Source organism: Bufo bufo, chromosome 2 (genome assembly GCF_905171765.1).
Source record: "Bufo bufo chromosome 2, aBufBuf1.1, whole genome shotgun sequence".
Taxonomy (NCBI): domain Eukaryota; kingdom Metazoa; phylum Chordata; class Amphibia; order Anura; family Bufonidae; genus Bufo; species Bufo bufo.
Window position 1 is genome coordinate 564,568,678 of NC_053390.1, and position 19,340 is coordinate 564,588,017.

Consider the following 19,340-nt stretch of genomic DNA (forward strand, 5'->3'; position numbering starts at 1 on the left):
ATTTTTTGGCCATATACTACATCAGGGGCAAGCTGAGCCTGTCACCCAAGTGCATTTAACCATCAATAGTGTGGTTATTTTTTGGCCATATACTACATCAGGGGCAAGTTGAGCCTGTCACCCAGCGCCTAAAAAATAGGCCTCACATTTATATTCATCCAAATCTGTCATTACTGCTTTAGCTGGTCAAGTTATTTAGTATCCGTCAAAGCACAGTTTTTGTTCTGGGTTGAAATACATTTCCCAATTTTGCAATTCTCAAAATTAGTCGTTTCTGCTGTATCAGGCCTACTTTAAATCTATCCCTAAAAGGGTATATTAGATTTAAGGTGCTGATAGGGTAATTCTCAAGAACTTCACACACACGCTACAGTTCAGATCCAAGTCTAATTCTGTGATTAAACGTATACCTGTCACCCAGCGCCTAAAAAATAGGCCTCACATTTATATTCATCCAAATCTGTCATTACTGTTTTAGCTGGTCAAGTTATTTAGTGTCCGTCAAAGCACAGTTTTTGTTCTGGGTTGAAATACAATTCCCAATTTTGCAATTCTCAAAATTAGTGGTTTCTGCTGTATCAGGCCTACTTTAAATCTATCCCTAAAAGGGTATATTAGATTGAAGGTGCTGATAGGGTAATTCTCAAGAACTTCACACACACGCTACAGTGCAGATCCAAGTCTAAATCTGTGATTAAACGTATACCTGTCACCCAGCGCCTAAAAAATAGGCCTCACATTTATATTCAGCTAAATCTGTCATTACTGTTTTAGCTGGTCAAGTTATTTAGTGTCCGTCAAAGCACAGTTTTTGTTCTGGGTTGAAATACAATTCCCAATTTTGCAATTCTCAAAATTAGTGGTTTCTGCTGTATCAGGCCTACTTTAAATCTATCCCTAAAAGGGTATATTAGATTGAAGGTGCTGATAGGGTAATTCTCAAGAACCTCACACACACGCTACAGTGCAGATCCAAGTCTAATTCTGTGATTAAACGTATACCTGTCACCCAGCGCCTAAAAAATAGGCCTCACATTTATATTCATCCAAATCTGTCATTACTGTTTTAGCTGGTCAAGTTATTTAGTGTCCGTCAAAGCACAGTTTTTGTTCTGGGTTGAAATACAATTCCCAATTTTGCAATTCTCAAAATTAGTGGTTTCTGCTGTATCAGGCCTACTTTAAATCTATCCCTAAAAGGGTATATTAGATTTAAGGTGCTGATAGGGTAATTCTCAAGAACTTCACACACACGCTACAGTGCAGATCCAAGTCTAATTCTGTGATTAAACGTATACCTGTCACCCAGCGCCTAAAAAATAGGCCTCACATTTATATTCAGCTAAATCTGTCATTACTATTTTAGCTGGTCAAGTTATTTAGTGTCCGTCAAAGCACAGTTTTTGTTCTGGGTTGAAATACAATTCCCAATTTTGCAATTCTCAAAATTAGTGGTTTCTGCTGTATCAGGCCTACTTTAAATCTATCCCTAAAAGGGTATATTAGATTTAAGGTGCTGATAGGGTAATTCTCAAGAACTTCACACACACGCTACAGTGCAGATCCAAGTCTAATTCTGTGATTAAACGTATACCTGTCACCCAGCGCCTAAAAAATAGGCCTCACATTTATATTCATCCAAATCTGTCATTACTGTTTTAGCTGGTCAAGTTATTTAGTGTCCGTCAAAGCACAGTTTTTGTTCTGGGTTGAAATACAATTCCCAATTTTGCAAATCTCAAAATTAGTGGTTTCTGCTGTATCAGGGTTACTTTAAATCTATCCCTAAAAGGGTATATTAGATTCAAGGTGCTGATAGGTTAATTCTCAAGAACTTCACAAACACGCTACAGTGCAGATCCAAGTCTAATTCTGTGATTAAACGTATACCTGTCACCCAGCGCCTAAAAAATAGGCCTCACATTTATATTCAGCTAAATCTGTCATTACTGTTTTAGCTGGTCAAGTTATTTAGTGTCCGTCAAAGCACAGTTTTTGTTCTGGGTTGAAATACAATTCCCAATTTTGCAATTCTCAAAATTAGTGGTTTCTGCTGTATCAGGCCTACTTTAAATCTATCCCTAAAAGGGTATATTAGATTCAAGGTGCTGATAGGGTAATTCTCAAGAACTTCACACACACGCTACAGTGCAGATCCAAGTCTAAATCTGTGATTAAACGTATACCTGTCACCCAGCGCCTAAAAAATAGGCCTCACATTTATATTCAGCTAAATCTGTCATTACTGTTTTAGCTGGTCAAGTTATTTAGTGTCCGTCAAAGCACAGTTTTTGTTCTGGGTTGAAATACAATTCCCAATTTTGCAATTCTCAAAATTAGTGGTTTCTGCTGTATCAGGCCTACTTTAAATCTATCCCTAAAAGGGTATATTAGATTGAAGGTGCTGATAGGGTAATTCTCAAGAACCTCACACACACGCTACAGTGCAGATCCAAGTCTAATTCTGTGATTAAACGTATACCTGTCACCCAGCGCCTAAAAAAAAGGCCTCACATTTATATTCAGCTAAATCTGTCATTACTATTTTAGCTGGTCAAGTTATTTAGTGTCCGTCAAAGCACAGTTTTTGTTCTGGGTTGAAATACAATTCCCAATTTTGCAATTCTCAAAATTAGTGGTTTCTGCTGTATCAGGCCTACTTTAAATCTATCCCTAAAAGGGTATATTAGATTTAAGGTGCTGATAGGGTAATTCTCAAGAACTTCACACACACGCTACAGTGCAGATCCAAGTCTAATTCTGTGATTAAACGTATACCTGTCACCCAGCGCCTAAAAAATAGGCCTCACATTTATATTCATCCAAATCTGTCATTACTGTTTTAGCTGGTCAAGTTATTTAGTGTCCGTCAAAGCACAGTTTTTGTTCTGGGTTGAAATACAATTCCCAATTTTGCAAATCTCAAAATTAGTGGTTTCTGCTGTATCAGGGTTACTTTAAATCTATCCCTAAAAGGGTATATTAGATTCAAGGTGCTGATAGGTTAATTCTCAAGAACTTCACAAACACGCTACAGTGCAGATCCAAGTCTAATTCTGTGATTAAACGTATACCTGTCACCCAGCGCCTAAAAAATAGGCCTCACATTTATATTCAGCTAAATCTGTCATTACTGTTTTAGCTGGTCAAGTTATTTAGTGTCCGTCAAAGCACAGTTTTTGTTCTGGGTTGAAATACAATTCCCAATTTTGCAATTCTCAAAATTAGTGGTTTCTGCTGTATCAGGCCTACTTTAAATCTATCCCTAAAAGGGTATATTAGATTCAAGGTGCTGATAGGGTAATTCTCAAGAACTTCACACACACGCTACAGTGCAGATCCAAGTCTAATTCTGTGATTAAACGTATACCTGTCACCCAGCGCCTAAAAAATAGGCCTCACATTTATATTCAGCTAAATCTGTCATTACTGTTTTAGCTGGTCAAGTTATTTAGTGTCTGTCAAAGCACAATTTTTGTTCTGGGTTGAAATACAATTCCCAATTTTGCAATTCTCAAAATTAGTGGTTTCTGCTGTATCAGGCCTACTTTAAATCTATCCCTAAAAGGGTATATTAGATTCAAGGTGCTGATAGGTTAATTCTCAAGAACTTCACACACACGCTACAGTGCAGATCCAAGTCTAATTCTGTCCGTAAACGTATACCTGTCACCCAGTGCCTAAATAATAGGCCTCAAATGGACGCGGACATGGTCGTGGTGGTGTTAGTGGACCCTCTGGTGCTGGGAGAGGACGTGGCCGTTCTGCCACAGCCACACGTCCTAGTGTACCAACTACCTCAGGTCCCAGTAGCCGCCAGAATTTACAGCCATATTTGGTGGGCCCCAATGCCGTTCTAAGGATGGTAAGGCCTGAGCAGGTACAGGCATTAGTCAATTGGGTGGCCGACAGTGCATCCAGCACGTTCACATTATCTCCCACCCAGTCTTCTGCAGAAAGCGCACAGATGGCGCATGAAAACCAAGCCCATCAGTCTGTCACATCACCCCCATGCATATCAGGGAAACTGTCTGAGCCTCAAGTTATGCAGCAGTCTCTTATGCTGTTTGAAGACTCTGCTGGCAGGGTTTCCCAAGGGCATCCACCTAGCCCTTCCCCAGGGGTGGAAGAGATAGAATGCACTAACGCACAACTCTGATGATGACGAAACACAGGTGCCAACTGCTGCGTCTTTCTGCAGTGTGCAGACTGAACAGGAGGTCAGGGATCAAGACTGGGTGGAAGACGATTCAGGGGACGATGAGGTCCTAGACCCCACATTTAATGAAGGTCGTGCCACTGATTTTCACAGTTCGGAGGAAGAGGCAGTGGTGAGACCGAGCCAACAGCGTAGCAAAAGACAAAGAGGGAGCAGTGGGCAAAAGCAGAACACCCGCCGCCAAGAGACTCCGCCTGCTACTGACCGCCGCCATCTGGGACCGAGCACCCCAAAGGCAGCTTCAAGGAGTTCCCTGGCATGGCACTTCTTCAAACAATGTGCTGACGACAATACCCGAGTGGTTTGCACGCTGTGCCATCAGAGCCTGAAGCGAGGCATTAACGTTCTGAACCTTAGCACAACCTGCATGACCAGGCACCTGCATGCAAAGCATGAACTGCAGTGGAGTAAACACCTTAAAAACAAGGAAGTCACTCAGGCTCCCCCTGCTACTGTAGTGTACGGGGACTGTAATACCCGTCACTACAAAAGTGTCACTTGGTGTGCTGTCGTCCCTCCTTAATCATGGGAAGTTGGTATATGTCAGTTTTATAAAATGTCATGTAATGTAATGCTATGTATTTCCCTATTGCTGTGAAACTTGCATGTACAGGCCTGCTAGGGGTGTCATTCCAGCTTCTAGTCGCTAGTTTATATAAGGCCCAGTCAGGGAAGTGAAGAGGAGACGGAGTCTAGTGTCTGTAGTCTACAGTTGGAGATTAGACAATGTCAGAAACCAGTCCAGGCCTGAAGCCTGCCTTCAGGAGAAGGTTCCCCTCCTGAATTCCCTTATGCAGAAACAGGAATACTTAAGTTAAAGAGCCTGAGGAAAGAGAGAGAGAGACAGAGGCAAAGCGCAGAGAAGCAAGAGGTACTCAAAATAACAGAGGAGGTACTTTCTAAAGCTACAACCAAGGATATAAAGCCAGAACGAGGTTATTGGGCCTTGGTGAAGATTTGCTATATTCCAGGATCATTCAGAGATAGAGTGCAAGCTCCTGTACTGCAAGTCCTGTGTTTAACACTCTGTAATCACCTTGCTCAATCTGTATTGCCTGCATCAACCGTATTGCAAAATCGACTGTATGCCAAGGAACTGCGATTCCATTATCGTCTCTATGAAACCTACTAAAGTTGGAGTTCTGCTTTAACCTCACGGTGTTCCTCATTTATTCCTGCTATCCGCAAACGGAGTGCCACCGTTTAATTGGCACTGGCGTCACGAACAATTTCTTACCATCACCTGCCTATGCAGAGAGTCAGCTGTCTCAGGTTAGTGTCATTGCACTACTACACCCAGAAACTCTATTACACACAACTTGAGTACGCTGCACCTCTCTTTTGGCGTCACGAACAGGATACGCACGCTTTATAGTGCAAGAAGCGTGAACTTTGTGCCTTATACAGTTGCCCTGTGACCAAAGTGACAAATTGCCTGTTTATTTAAAGTGAACTTTGTGAACTGAAAATCATACCCAAAGTGTTCCTAAAACCTCCAAAAAGCGCTGCGCAGTGTTGCGCTACCAAGAGGAAGAAAATCGCCACATTGGAGTGTGGTTTTGTGGACTTTTTACAATCCTGCTTGCTGTCAGTGAATAGACAGCGTTTCTTGCTAAAGATGGCCGCTGAGCTTGCTGAATTTACTGCTGCGTCATCTTCAGCCCGAAAAGGCGGGAAAAATTGGCGCCTTTCTGAGGAAATAGCGGGAAGGAGTTCAAGGTCAGGCGCCACTGCTTATCTGGACATTTGCATGTCTGCCAGCATGGACACCGCCTTCCATATACTGGAATACCCTGGGGGGCGGCCTCCCAGTGCAGTGGGAGGAGCTGGCTGATTTGATTGACGCGACCCTATCGCTCTCCAGAGAAGGATCGAGCATGTTGGAAAGTGCACAGAGCGTTGCTGCAGCGTCCGCGCCTGACATACCAGAGATGACTGATATTGGTGCAGAGCCAGAGGAGGCTCCACCGGCCTACTCTCCGGGACCGGAGAAACCCGCCTGCCGCCCAAGGGAGAAAGAACCAGAGCCCTACTATGGCTCGTGGAGGGACTTCTTTCAGCCCTCTTTCAAATGGTCCTCACTAATGGCGGAGATCCGGGAGGCCGCTATAAAGCGGAATACCAAGACCAAAATCGTTTATGAAGAATTGACTAAAACAATCCATGAAAAGCACACTAACACCCAACCCCGCCTGGAAAGGAGAAAGAGAGTGGTGGTGTCCTTCGACAAAATCCGTGGCTACGGGTTCATCCAAGACTATCTGACTGGCAGAGACCTATATGTGAATAGAAGGTCTGTCAAAAGAGACTACCTCCCTTCTTATCAGCACAGCCTCCGTGAGGGAGAGGAAGTGGAGTACACCCCTGCCGAGAGCCTGCGAGGCCCGTATGCGACTGCTGTGACCCGTCCCAAGCGAGAACCTGAGGACTGGGAGGCAGAAGAAGACTACTCTGGCTGCGAGCGGGAACCGGAACGCTCTCCAGAGCCGGCCCATCACGCCTTTCAGGAGTGGAGCTCCTTCATTGGGCCTAACGTCGTCTGGCAGCCAACCGTGTTGGAGAAATGGGTGAGCCCCTATCCGTCCCCCGAGCTGCCTCGTCGGGAGAAGACTATACAAGATATGGAAAACTTGAAAGGACTTCATGCTACCTTGGAGAACATCCGGAAGGGTCGGAGACCCGATGCATCACCAGAACCTGCAGAGGCCGAGTTCGCACCATCGGTGACTGTACCTGCGCCGGCGGCGCCAGCAGATGCCAGCGACTCCGACACAGAGAGCATCGGTGAGCAGATTGTCCGGCTGGAGGAGAAGTTGCGGGAGCTGCGCAAGATCGCGACCGCCAGGATCCAGACGCCGCCAAAGAAGGACGAGGTAAGGGTGCCTGTCACCACCCGTAGACCACCTTCTGCTGCCACCGCTTCGTCAGTGCCCCAAAGGAGACCCCCGGTTGTTGTGAATAGCTGCGCAGAGCCCACCGGACCGCTTGAGACGGCGGTATCCACTCCAATCCATCCCACCATTATCATGCCGGGACCGGTACGGTCCACCCAAGGGTTTACCCCTAGGCCCATGGGGCCAATACCTATTAGGGGCCCCTTCACCTTGCAGCTGCCCCCTAATACAGTTATGTGGGCCCATCCTCCTGTAGAGGACTACTACAGGCCGTATTTGCCAGCAGAGCCAAGTGGTTATGATATGCCACTGTGAATCAGCCTGCTAGGCCTTTGATTTATTTCACCGAAGAAGTATGGTGTTAACCCTTTCAGGACAGGAGTCCTACGTTTTCCTGGTCCTTTGTTGCGGCTGCCAGTTCCTCCACGGCTCAGTGGTAGGTGTTGACCACTGAAATCACAAAGTCAACAAGGCCACGTTTGTTTTCAGGACCTCCTGCCTGCTTTTGCTACCCCACGCCAAGTTGTGCCTGTTCCTCAGTTGCACCTTTTACCCTTCACCCCCTTTTCAGGTTGATCAGGGGTATTACAGCACATGCCTTTGCTGTCCTTTTATTGTGCAACTTCATACTAAGGAACCGTGCCCGGAGACAGACTCAAAAGAACCTGAGCCTCTGAGATTTTTGCTCTTTTAAAGGAAATGTGCCCAGAGATGGACTCCACCGCACGAGAGCCTCTGTGATTTATAGGAAAGTAACCTGGGTACGGACTCATGTTTGTTCTTTGAGCCTCCAAGAACTTTTATACTGTTTTATCTATTTTGCTGTTCTATTATGGACTTATTCATTGTCATGGACTATCCTGGTTAAAATGTTACGCTGTGCCAGGTCAGCGCCCCAGTTCCATTCACTATCCTGAGAGAAGAGAACGACGCCCCTTGTCACCACACTTCACTTTTGCCAATTGGACCTGATGTGAATGTAAATGCAGATGAATTACATATATGTATGCCTGCATGTCTCTTTTTTCTGTTTCAGGTAGAGATTCCAGTTGGGCGAGCCCTGATGGAGTACGAGGTCGTACTCAGCTTAAAGCAGTGGGGTATGTAGTGTACGGGGACTGTAATACCCGTCACTACAAAAGTGTCACTTGGTGTGCTGTCGTCCCTCCTTAATTATGGGAAGTTGGTATATGTCAGTTTTATAAAATGTCATGTAATGTAATGCTATGTATTTCCCTATTGCTGTGAAACTTGCATGTACAGGCCTGCTAGGGGTGTCATTCCAGCTTCTAGTCGCTAGAGGGAGCTAGGGAGCCCTAGTTTATATAAGGCCCAGTCAGGGAAGTGAAGAGGAGACGGAGTCTAGTGTCTGTAGTCTACAGTTGGAGATTAGACAATGTCAGAAACCAGTCCAGACCTGAAGCCTGCCTTCAGGAGAAGGTTCCCCTCCTGAATTCCCTTATGCAGAAACAGGAATACTTAAGTTAAAGAGCCTGAGGAAAGAGAGAGAGAGACAGAGGCAAAGCGCAGAGAAGCAAGAGGTACTCAAAATAACAGAGGAGGTACTTTCTAAAGCTACAACCAAGGATATAAAGCCAGAACGAGGTTATTGGGCCTTGGTGAAGATTTGCTATATTCCAGGATCAGTCAGAGATAGAGTGCAAGCTCCTGTACTGCAAGTCCTGTGTTTAACACTCTGTAATCACCTTGCTCAATCTGTATTGCCTGCATCAACCGTATTGCAAAATCGACTGTATGCCAAGGAACTGCGATTCCATTATTGTCTCTATGAAACCTACTAAAGTTGGAGTTCTGCTTTAACCTCACGGTGTTCCTCATTTATTCCTGCTATCCGCAAACGGCGTGCCACCGTTTAATTGGCACTGGCGTCACGAACAATTTCTTACCATCACCTGCCTATGCAGAGAGTCAGCTGTCTCAGGTTAGTGTCATTGCACTACTACACCCAGAAACTCTATTACACACAACTTGAGTACGCTGCACTACCTCTTCTGCTGCTGCCGCCTCGGCCTCTTCTGCTGCTGCCGCCGCCTCGGCCTCTTCCTCGGCCTCTGGAGGAACGTTGGCACCTGCCGCCCACCAAACATGGGATGTACCACCAACACCACCACCTGCGTCACCAAGCATCTCAACCATGTCACACGGCAGCGTTCAGCTCTCCATCTCACAAACATTTGAGAGAAAGCGTAAATTCCCACCTAGCCACCCTCGATCCCTGGCCCTGAATGCCAGCATTTCTAAACTACTGGCCTATGAAATGCTGTCATTTAGGCTGGTGGACACAGACAGCTTTAAACAGCTCATGTCGCTTGCTGTCCCACAGTATGTTGTTCCCAGCCGGCACTACTTCTCCAAGAGAGCCGTGCATTCCCTGCACAACCAAGTATCCGATAAAATCAAGTGTGCACTGCGCAACGCCATCTGTGGCAAGGTCCACCTAACCACAGATACGTGGACCAGTAAGCACGGCCAGGGATGCTATATCTCCCTAACTGCACACTGGGTAAATGTAGTGGCGGCTGGGCCCCAGGCGGAGAGCTGTTTGGTGCACGTCCTTCCGCCGCCAAGGATCGCAGGGCAACATTCTTTGCCTCCTGTCTCCTCCTCCTCCTACTCAGCTTCCTCCTCCTCTTCTTCCACCTGCTCATCCAGTCAGCCACACACCTTCACCACCAACTTCAGCACAGCCCGGGGTAAACGTCAGCAGGCCGTTCTGAAACTCATATGTTTGGGGGACAGGCCCCACACCGCACAGGAGTTGTGGCGGGGTATAGAACAACAGACCGACGAGTGGTTGCTGCCGGTGAGCCTCAAGCCCGGCCTGGTGGTGTGCGATAATGGGCGAAATCTCGTTGCAGCTCTGGGACTAGCCGGTTTGACGCACATCCCTTGCCTGGCGCATGTGCTGAATTTGGTGGTGCAGAAGTTCATTCGCAACTACCCCGACATGTCAGAGCTGCTGCATAAAGTGCGGGCCGTCTGTTCGCGCTTCCGGCGTTCACATCCTGCCTCTGTTCGCCTGTCTGCGCTACAGCGGAACTTTGGCCTTCCCGCATACCGCCTCATATGCGACGTGCCCACGAAACTCCACCTTGCACATGCTGGACAGACTGTGCGAGCAGCAGCAGGCCATAGTGGAGTTTCAGCTGCAGCACGCACGGGTCAGTCGCACTGCGGAACAGCACCACTTCACCACCAATGACTTGGCCTCCATGCGAGACCTGTGTGCCCTGTTGCGCTGTTTCGAGTACTCCACCAAAGTGGCCAGTGGCGATGACGCCATTATCAGCGTTACAATACCACTTCTATGTCTCCTTGAGAAAACACTTAGGGTGATGATGGAAGAGGAGGTGGCCCAGGAGGAGGAGGAGGAAGAGGGGTCATTTTTAGCACTTTCAGGCCAGTCTCTTCGAAGTGACTCAGAGGGAGGTTTTTTGCAACAGCAGAGGCCAGGTACAAATGTGGCCAGACAGGGCCCACTACTGGAGGATGAGGATGAGGAGGAGGTGGAGGAGGATGAGGATAAAGCATGTTCACAGCGGGCTGGCACCCAACGCAGCTCGGGCCCATCCCTGGTGCGTGGCTGGGGGGAAACGCAGGACGATGACGATACGCCTCCCACAGAGGACAGCTTGTCCTTACCTCTGGGCAGCCTGGCACACATGAGCGACTACATGCTGCAGTGCCTGCGCAACGACAGCAGAGTTGCCCACATTTTAACGTGTGCAGACTACTGGGTTGCCACCCTGCTGGATCCACGGTACAAAGACAATGTGCCCACCTTACTTCATGCACTGGAGCGTGATAGTAAGATGCGCGAGTACAAGCGCACGTTGGTAGACGCGCTACTGAGAGCATTCCCAAATGTCACAGGGGAACAAGTGGAAGCCCAAGGCGAAGGCAGAGGAGGAGCAAGAGGTCGCCAAGCAGCAGTGTCACGCCCAGCTCCTCTGAGGGCAGGGTTAGCATGGCAGAGATGTGGAAAAGTTTTGTCACCACGCCACAGCTAACTGCACCACCACCTGATACGGAACGTGTTAGCAGGAGGCAACATTTCACTAACATGGTGGAACAGTACCTGTGCACACCCCTCCACGTACTGACTGATGGTTCGGCCCCATTCAACTTCTGGGTCTCCAAATTGTCCACGTGGCCAGAGCTAGCCTTTTATGCATTGGAGGTGCTGGCCTGCCCGGCGGCCAGCGTTTTGTCTGAACGTGTATTCAGCACGGCAGGCGGCGTCATTACAGACAAACGCAGCCGCCTGTCTACAGCCAATGTGGACAAGCTGACGTTCATAAAAATGAACCAGGCATGGATCCCACAGGACCTGTCCATCCTTTGTGCAGATTAGACATTAACTACCTCCCCTTAACAATATATTATTGTACTCCAGGGCACTTCCTCATTCAATCCTATTTTTATTTTCATTTTACCATTATATTGCGGGGCAACCCAAAGTTGAATGAACCTCTCCTCTGTCTGGGTGCCGGGGCCTAAAAATATCTGACAGTGGCCTGTTCCAGTGGTGGGTGACATGAAGCCTGATTCTCTGCTATGACATGAAGACTGATTCTCTGCTGACATGAAGCCTGAATCTCTGTTATGGGACCTCTCTCCTCTGCCTGGGTGCCTGGGCCTAAATATGTGACAATGGACTGTTCCAGTGGTGGGTGACGTGAAGCCTGATTCTCTGCTATGACATGAAGACTGATTCTCTGCTGACATGAAGCCTGAATCTCTGTTATGGGACCTCTCTCCTCTGTCTGGGTGCCGGGGCCTAAAAATATCTGACAGTGGCCTGTTCCAGTGGTGGGTGACATGAAGCCTGATTCTCTGCTATGACATGAAGACTGATTCTCTGCTGACATGAAGCCTGAATCTCTGTTATGGGACCTCTCTCCTCTGCCTGGCTGCCTGGGCCTAAATATGTGACAATGGACTGTTCCAGTGGTGGGTGACGTGAAGCCTGATTCTCTGCTATGACATGAAGACTGATTCTCTGCTGACATGAAGCCTGAATCTCTGTTATGGGACCTCTCTCCTCTGTCTGGGTGCCGGGGCCTAAAAATATCTGACAGTGGCCTGTTCCAGTGGTGGGTGACATGAAGCCTGATTCTCTGCTATGACATGAAGACTGATTCTCTGCTGACATGAAGCCTGAATCTCTGTTATGGGACCTCTCTCCTCTGTCTGGGTGCCGGGGCCTAAAAATATCTGACAGTGGCCTGTTCCAATGGTGGGTGACATGAAGCCTGATTCTCTGCTATGACATGAAGACTGATTCTCTGCTGACATGAAGCCTGAATCTCTGTTATGGGACCTCTCTCCTCTGCCTGGCTGCCTGGGCCTAAATATGTGACAATGGACTGTTCCAGTGGTGGGTGACGTGAAGCCTGATTCTCTGCTATGACATGAAGACTGATTCTCTGCTGACCTGAAGCCTGAATCTCTGTTATGGGACCTCTCTCCTCTGTCTGGGTGCCGGGGCCTAAAAATATCTGACAGTGGCCTGTTCCAGTGTTGGGTGACATGAAGCCTGATTCTCTGCTATGACATGAAGACTGATTCTCTGCTGACATGAAGCCTGAATCTCTGTTATGGGACCTCTCTCCTCTGTCTGGGTGCCGGGGCCTAAAAATATCTGACAGTGGCCTGTTCCAGTGGTGGGTGACATGAAGCCTGATTCACTGCTATGAAGACTGATTCTCTGCTATGAAGACTGATTCTCTGCTGACATGAAGCCTGAATCTCTGTTATGGGACCTCTCTCCTCTGCCTGGCTGCCTGGGCCTAAATATGTGACAATGGACTGTTCCAGTGGTGGGTGACGTGAAGCCTGATTCTCTGCTATGACATGAAGACTGATTCTCTGCTGACATGAAGCCTGAATCTCTGTTATGGGACCTCTCTCCTCTGTCTGGGTGCCGGGGCCTAAATATATGACAATGGACTGTTCCAGTTTTGGGTGACATGAAGCCTGATTCTCTGCTATGACATGAAGACTGATTCTCTGCTGACATGAAGCCTGATTCTCTGCTATGGGACCTCTCTCCAATTGATATTGGTTAATTTTTATTTATTTTATTTTAATTTTAATTCATTTCCCTATCCACATTTGTTTGCAGGGGATTTAACTACATTTTGCTGCCTTTTGCAGCCCTTTAGCCCTTTACTGGGCTGTTTCACAGCCTTTTTAGTGCCGAAAAGTTCGGGTCCCCATTGACTTCAATGGGGTTCGGGACGAAGTTTGGGTCGGGTTCAGATCCCGAACCCGAACATTTCCGGGAAGTTCGGCCGAACTTCTCGAACCCGAACATCCAGGTGTTCGCTCAACTCTATTTGTGACGAAATAATTTCGTCATTGTACCCCTCCGATGCTCCATTCATCGCTGATCTTGGCATCTGACATTAATAATAAGTTCTATAATAAAATAAATAAATAAAATCATACTTACCTCATCCATTTGATCGCGAAGATCCCGCCACCGCTATGTTGATTGTAGATCCAACACGAAATCTCACACAGCGCGTGATGACGCCCAATATGTAAGCTGCCTTTGCAATGTCATATGTCACATCGCACGAGATTTTGAGTGGGATCTTCAATTAAGATGGCGGCAGTGGGCTCTTTGCACTTAAAAGGATGAAGTGAGTATGATTTTTTTTTCCCCATTTCAGGAAGAATCGATTTCTTAGCACGAAGCACAAGATAATTCGGCTTCATGATTAATTGAATTTTCCCTGAAATTCATCCACTTTGGACACTTTGCTCAACACTAACAGTAAACAGCCAGTGAAAATGCTGCATTTTAAGTAATCCATATTCTGCCTGAAGCATCCTGGTGATATGTTATATGCCTGTTTCTGAATATATCTGCTACTGGTCGACATCCTGACTTTTGTATTTTTATGGGACTTTGGAGTTGAATAATTTATTTATGCAGCTGCTATTCAGTCATAAAGCATAAGTCAATTACAGGTCAGCAAAATCCTGAAAACGGTTGTAAAAGGACTGGGTGTTTCTAGCCTCATATCAGCAAACAAGAGTGTTTAATTACACTGGGTATAGGCACAGTCGTATTCAGAGCTCCTGTGGAAATTAAAATATTTTTCTGGGCAATATACAGTACTTTTCTGACATTACGCCTAGAGATGAGCGAATTTCATGTTATGAAATTTGTTCACGCTTCGTTTGGTGGTAAAAGCAGAATTGCGTTATGGATTCTGTTACCATGGACCATAATGCAATTCTATGACGGAATGCATAACAGGATGCCTTTAGAGGCATTCCGTTATTCATGCCGTCATAATAGTAGTCTATGGCCTTCATAACGGATCCGTCCCGTTTCCGTTATGCAGGAGAGGACTCCCCTGCATAATACGTCATAGAATTTTGTTATGGTCTGTGGTAACGGAATCCATAACGCAATTCTGCTTTTACAACCAAACGAAGCGTGAACGAATTTCAAAATATGAAATTCGCTCATCACTAATTACGCCAAACAAGGTGTAAAAGTACTGTAAATTGTGCCTGATTTACACAGAATGTGCTGGTTGACACACGTATGTTAAAGGGGTTTTCCAAGATTTTAATATGAATGACCTATCCTCAGGATAGCAAACAATAGAAAACTCCAGCAAAATACGGTGCAAAAAAGAATAATCAACAGCGGCTGATTCTCCAAAGCAGCAGACAATCTCTTCGCACTATCCGGATCAAAAATACCGCCAAGACAGCACCAGAAAGTGGCTCTAGTCTGATGAAGGCCTATGTTTATGGCCGAAACGTCACGTGTAAAATTGCCGCACTTCCAATTAAAAAAATTATTCTTTTTTGCACCGCATTTTGCTTGAGTTTTCTATTGTTTGATATAACGGGGTGGGAACCCGACATCCAGTAGCGATAGAATTAAGCAAGGTGCCACGATGTTATCTTTGAAACTATCCTCAGGATAGGTCATCAATATCAGATGGTCGTGGTCCGACACCCGGCACTAGTGTTGAGTGTAGCACAGCATTCGAAGCATAATTCAGTACCAAGTTTAGGAAAACTTTGATTCACAACAAATCAGATTTTCCTCGGGCTTTGTGGTAACGAATCGGCTTTTCCTAAAATCGCGGCTGCACGTGTTGCAAAGTGAAAGTAAGGAGCCAGAGAATGCAGGATCACCCATAATGCTGTGCAGCCAGTCATCCCCTGTGATGTCACAGCCCTATAAAAACCCTCATCCCACGCGGTCTCCATCATAGTCAGCTGAGCATAAGGAGAGACATGGCGCTTACGTGCTAGGGACAGTATTACTGGAAATGATTAATAGAAGAATATTAGAGAAGGGAGAGTACAGGAACAGTGCAGGGCAAGTACAGGGAGAGTGTAGGGAGCATGCATGGAGACTTATTGTGTGTCAGTTTTATTTATTTATTCTTACATTTGCTTATTCTTACATCAGCCATAAACAAAAATATTTTAATCAATACCAATAAGATGGAAGCCTTTAATATTCCAGTGCCAGCGTGCCAAACAATACCATCTAGTCTGCACTCCTTAAGGGGGGCCAGGTCTTAATGATGACTATCCTCATCTTTTGCTGGCTTTACGTTTTCCAAATCACCCTTCAATATATCCATGCCCTTGAAGAATCAGCAAGATGCAGAGAGTGAAGGAGCTGGATGTTCCCAATGACATATTCTCATCAACAGGGGCGTTGTTAGGGTCTGAAAACATCCGGGGCACAAGCCCACTGTACCACGCCCCCCGTGAAGCCACGTCCCACCCCATGAAGCCATGCCCCCATTGGGGGGCCTTCACAGTAGTTATTAACCCCTTTCAGCAGTCCCCCCTTGACAGTAGTTATTAACTCCTTTCAGCAGTCCCCCCTTCAGTGAATGGGGGACTGCTGAAAGGGGTTAATAACTACTGTGAAGGGCCTAGCCATCTGGGCAACCCCAGAGATCATCCCCGACCCCCCTTGTACTTTAACACCTTTCAGCAGTCCCCCCTTCACAGTAGCTATTAACCCCTTTCAGCAGTCCCCTATTCACAGTAATTAACCCCTTTCAGCAGTCCCGCCTTCACAGTAGTTATTAACCCCTTTCAGCAGTCCCCCCTTCAGTGAATGGGGGACTGCTGAAAGAGGTTAATAACTACTGTGAAGGGCCTAGCCGTCTGGGCAACCCCACATATCATCCCCCCACCCCCCTTGTACTTGTTCCGCTACTTATCTGCTGCGCCGGCATGAGTTCAGTCACTTCGGTGGCATCGGTGCTCAATCCCGTCCGGCAGCGCGTGATCCCGCGAGACCTCCCTCGGCAGGTCTCTTGGGATTACGCGTCGCAGGACGGGATTGAGCACCGATGCCACCGAAGTGACTGAACTCATGCTGGTGCAGCAGGAAAGTAGCAGAACAAGTACAAGGGGGTGGGGTTGATCTGTGGGGTTTCCCAGGTCCAATCAATATAAAAGATCCCTGGAATAGCCAAAAAAAATGCTACCAGCAATCCAGCATAACATTCGGGGCACTGGACAAAACATCCGGGGCTCAAGCCACGAATGTTTTGACCTAACGATGCCACTGCTCATCAATATTAGATGATGTGGAAAAGGAGGAAAAGCAGATAGCAGAAGAAGGGCTCCCACCTGTAGGCCAGGAGAGCACTGGGGTTGGAGAAGCAGGTATGCCAGAGCTGATTAATATTCACTGTTTACTGTAAAATAACCTGCAGGAGATTGCAGGCCAGAACAGCAATAATATGCATATTGTCCTCCCACTTAACCAGCCAAACCACATACCAGCAACAGCCCCTGTTTAAAGGTGCATTGAACTATACAGTGCGGTCTTCATTATTAAATGAATTGGCTGCGCAGCTCTTTACCACAGCATGGCCACAACCCGTCCAAGCATGGCCGCTCTGTGTGGATGTACCCTAAGGCAGAGTGGCCTGGGTGTAACTGATTTAAAGCAATTCATGACAAATTAATTCGTAATGAATCAAATTTCTTGGCGAACTTCAGCGAAGTTGTCGAATTTTTCAAAACTTCGCTAATTTCTACCTGGCTCCCCAGCCTATACCCAGTTTATACCCATGTATTGAGAATTTCCAACCTTCGAAGAAATTGCATAACAAGCTATGGCAGGTTTTTTCTCCTGTTACCCCTTTGACAAGGGAATATAACCTGGCCAAATATCCATCCGTAGACAGCTGTTTACCTTGTCAAATCCCAAGACTCAATAAAACGTTGGACTTTGACTCATAAGGAGCCACTTCCACAAGATGGCACTAGTGAGATGCTTCTCTTCCTTGGCAGATACCTCTTTGCATATTCTTTATCTATGGAGCATTGCCAATAAGTCTCCATACCATGGAGCACTTCCAGTAAGTCTCCATACAGGGCTGGTCTCTTTAATTAGGTCCAGCACCCTGCCTATGCCGCACTAATTGTATAGCTCCCAGCCAGCCAGAATCCTATTCCATGCTGATGAGGGGCAAGCACCCCAAAATAGCTGGCTATGTTTGGATATTTGATTGGTTTTTTTCCCCTTGTCAAATCCCAAGGCTTGTTGAAAAGTCGAATTTTGACTCATAGGTAGCCACTCCCACAAGGTGACGCTGGCAAGAGGGGGTTTCTTTTCCTGGAGATACCGCTTTGCATATTGCTTTCCCATTGAGGATTGCCAATAGATCTAAATATCATGGAGTACTTCCAGTGAGTCTTCATACAGCACTGGTCTCTTTAGGGGGATCCAGCACCCTGCCTAAGCTTGTAAATGTGAAAAATTGATGTTATACTCATAATCATCTAACATCTGCAAAAAATAAAAGTACGTTTGAAAAATTATGCCAAAATATACCATATTAACACCTGGCAGATTCTAATTATGAACTATTTTGTAAGGTAGGAGTATATGTTTAAAGCAGAGAAATAAAACATTTTCAATTTTCTTTTAGATTGTTGTCTCTGAAGGCAGGCTTGGACCATCTTCAACTAACTAGCACCCAGATCCCTACTAGTCAGAACTTGTCCACCCTGGAAGGTCTAATAAATGCCCCTATTTATTTTTATCAGTGTTGGAGAGAGCTGTGTTTTAGGCTTTTTACTACACTTATTCAATAAGACAGCTATGTGTGTACTTGCAACTCACTGGGTAATATTTCAGACAAGCTTAACTGGGCTTCCTTGGGTGCACCACAGGAGATAATTCGGAGGGCCTCTATCTATATAGAACATGTACACATCTACTTTTAATTGCATTGTAAACTATTTTATTATTATAGTACATAGAGGGTATATCATCAATAAGGTCTAAAAGGTTATTTGTAACTCATCCCATAAGAAATAGTCTGTAGTAGCACATGATTGCTCCAAAGTCCTCTCCAAATATGGGGTTGTCTTCTGTTGGATATTTGTTGTCCCATTGTTGTGTCAGAGTCTGGGTCCACCACAGTATGTTCTGGTACTCTTTTGGGTCTGTCTGATCCTTTGGAAGGAAATAGGAAAATCAACCAAGATTCCACTATCTGTACTAGATGATCCCCCACATATTATAAGCACTGATATCAACCTCATAAAGCTACCATGTTTGTGGATTACACTGGGCCAGATTATTTGAAAGAGGCTTTGAACATATGACCTAGGTGCATGTAAATCTGTTCTATTCTAGAAGTCCTCAAAATGTTTTCCAGTGGCACAGCGGGGAGAATGGGGTACTACTGCACTTAAGGCTTGTGGCAGATGACAAGAATGTTGCTACCAAAAATCCATGACTGTAAAGTTTGCCTAAAATCAAAGCATTTTACCTGTAGACACACAGGCAATAAAATGTATTGCAACTGCAATTTTCATTCATTTTGATGTCATCGACTAGTAATTTAATAACCTCACCAGGTGTTTTCAAGGCTGGGAGTCCGGAAGTGTCTGTAATCTCAGGCGATTATAGGACAATTATAAAATAGGTTTAGGAAAGTGAAGTGTGCCTAATTTTTCTAAGATGGCATCCCTCAATGTCAGTTTACCACTATAAAATGAAACACATTGTTGGAGACTTATGAAGACTGGTGTTCCCACATACCAGTCTTGATCCCCCTGCGCTGGAGTAAGATGCACCGTTTAATGTTAGTCACATCTCTGGTACTCCATGCACCAAAAACTCAAATCAAGCATCATTAGCCAGCAGCACATCGTCTTGTGTAAAAAGAGATGCGCTG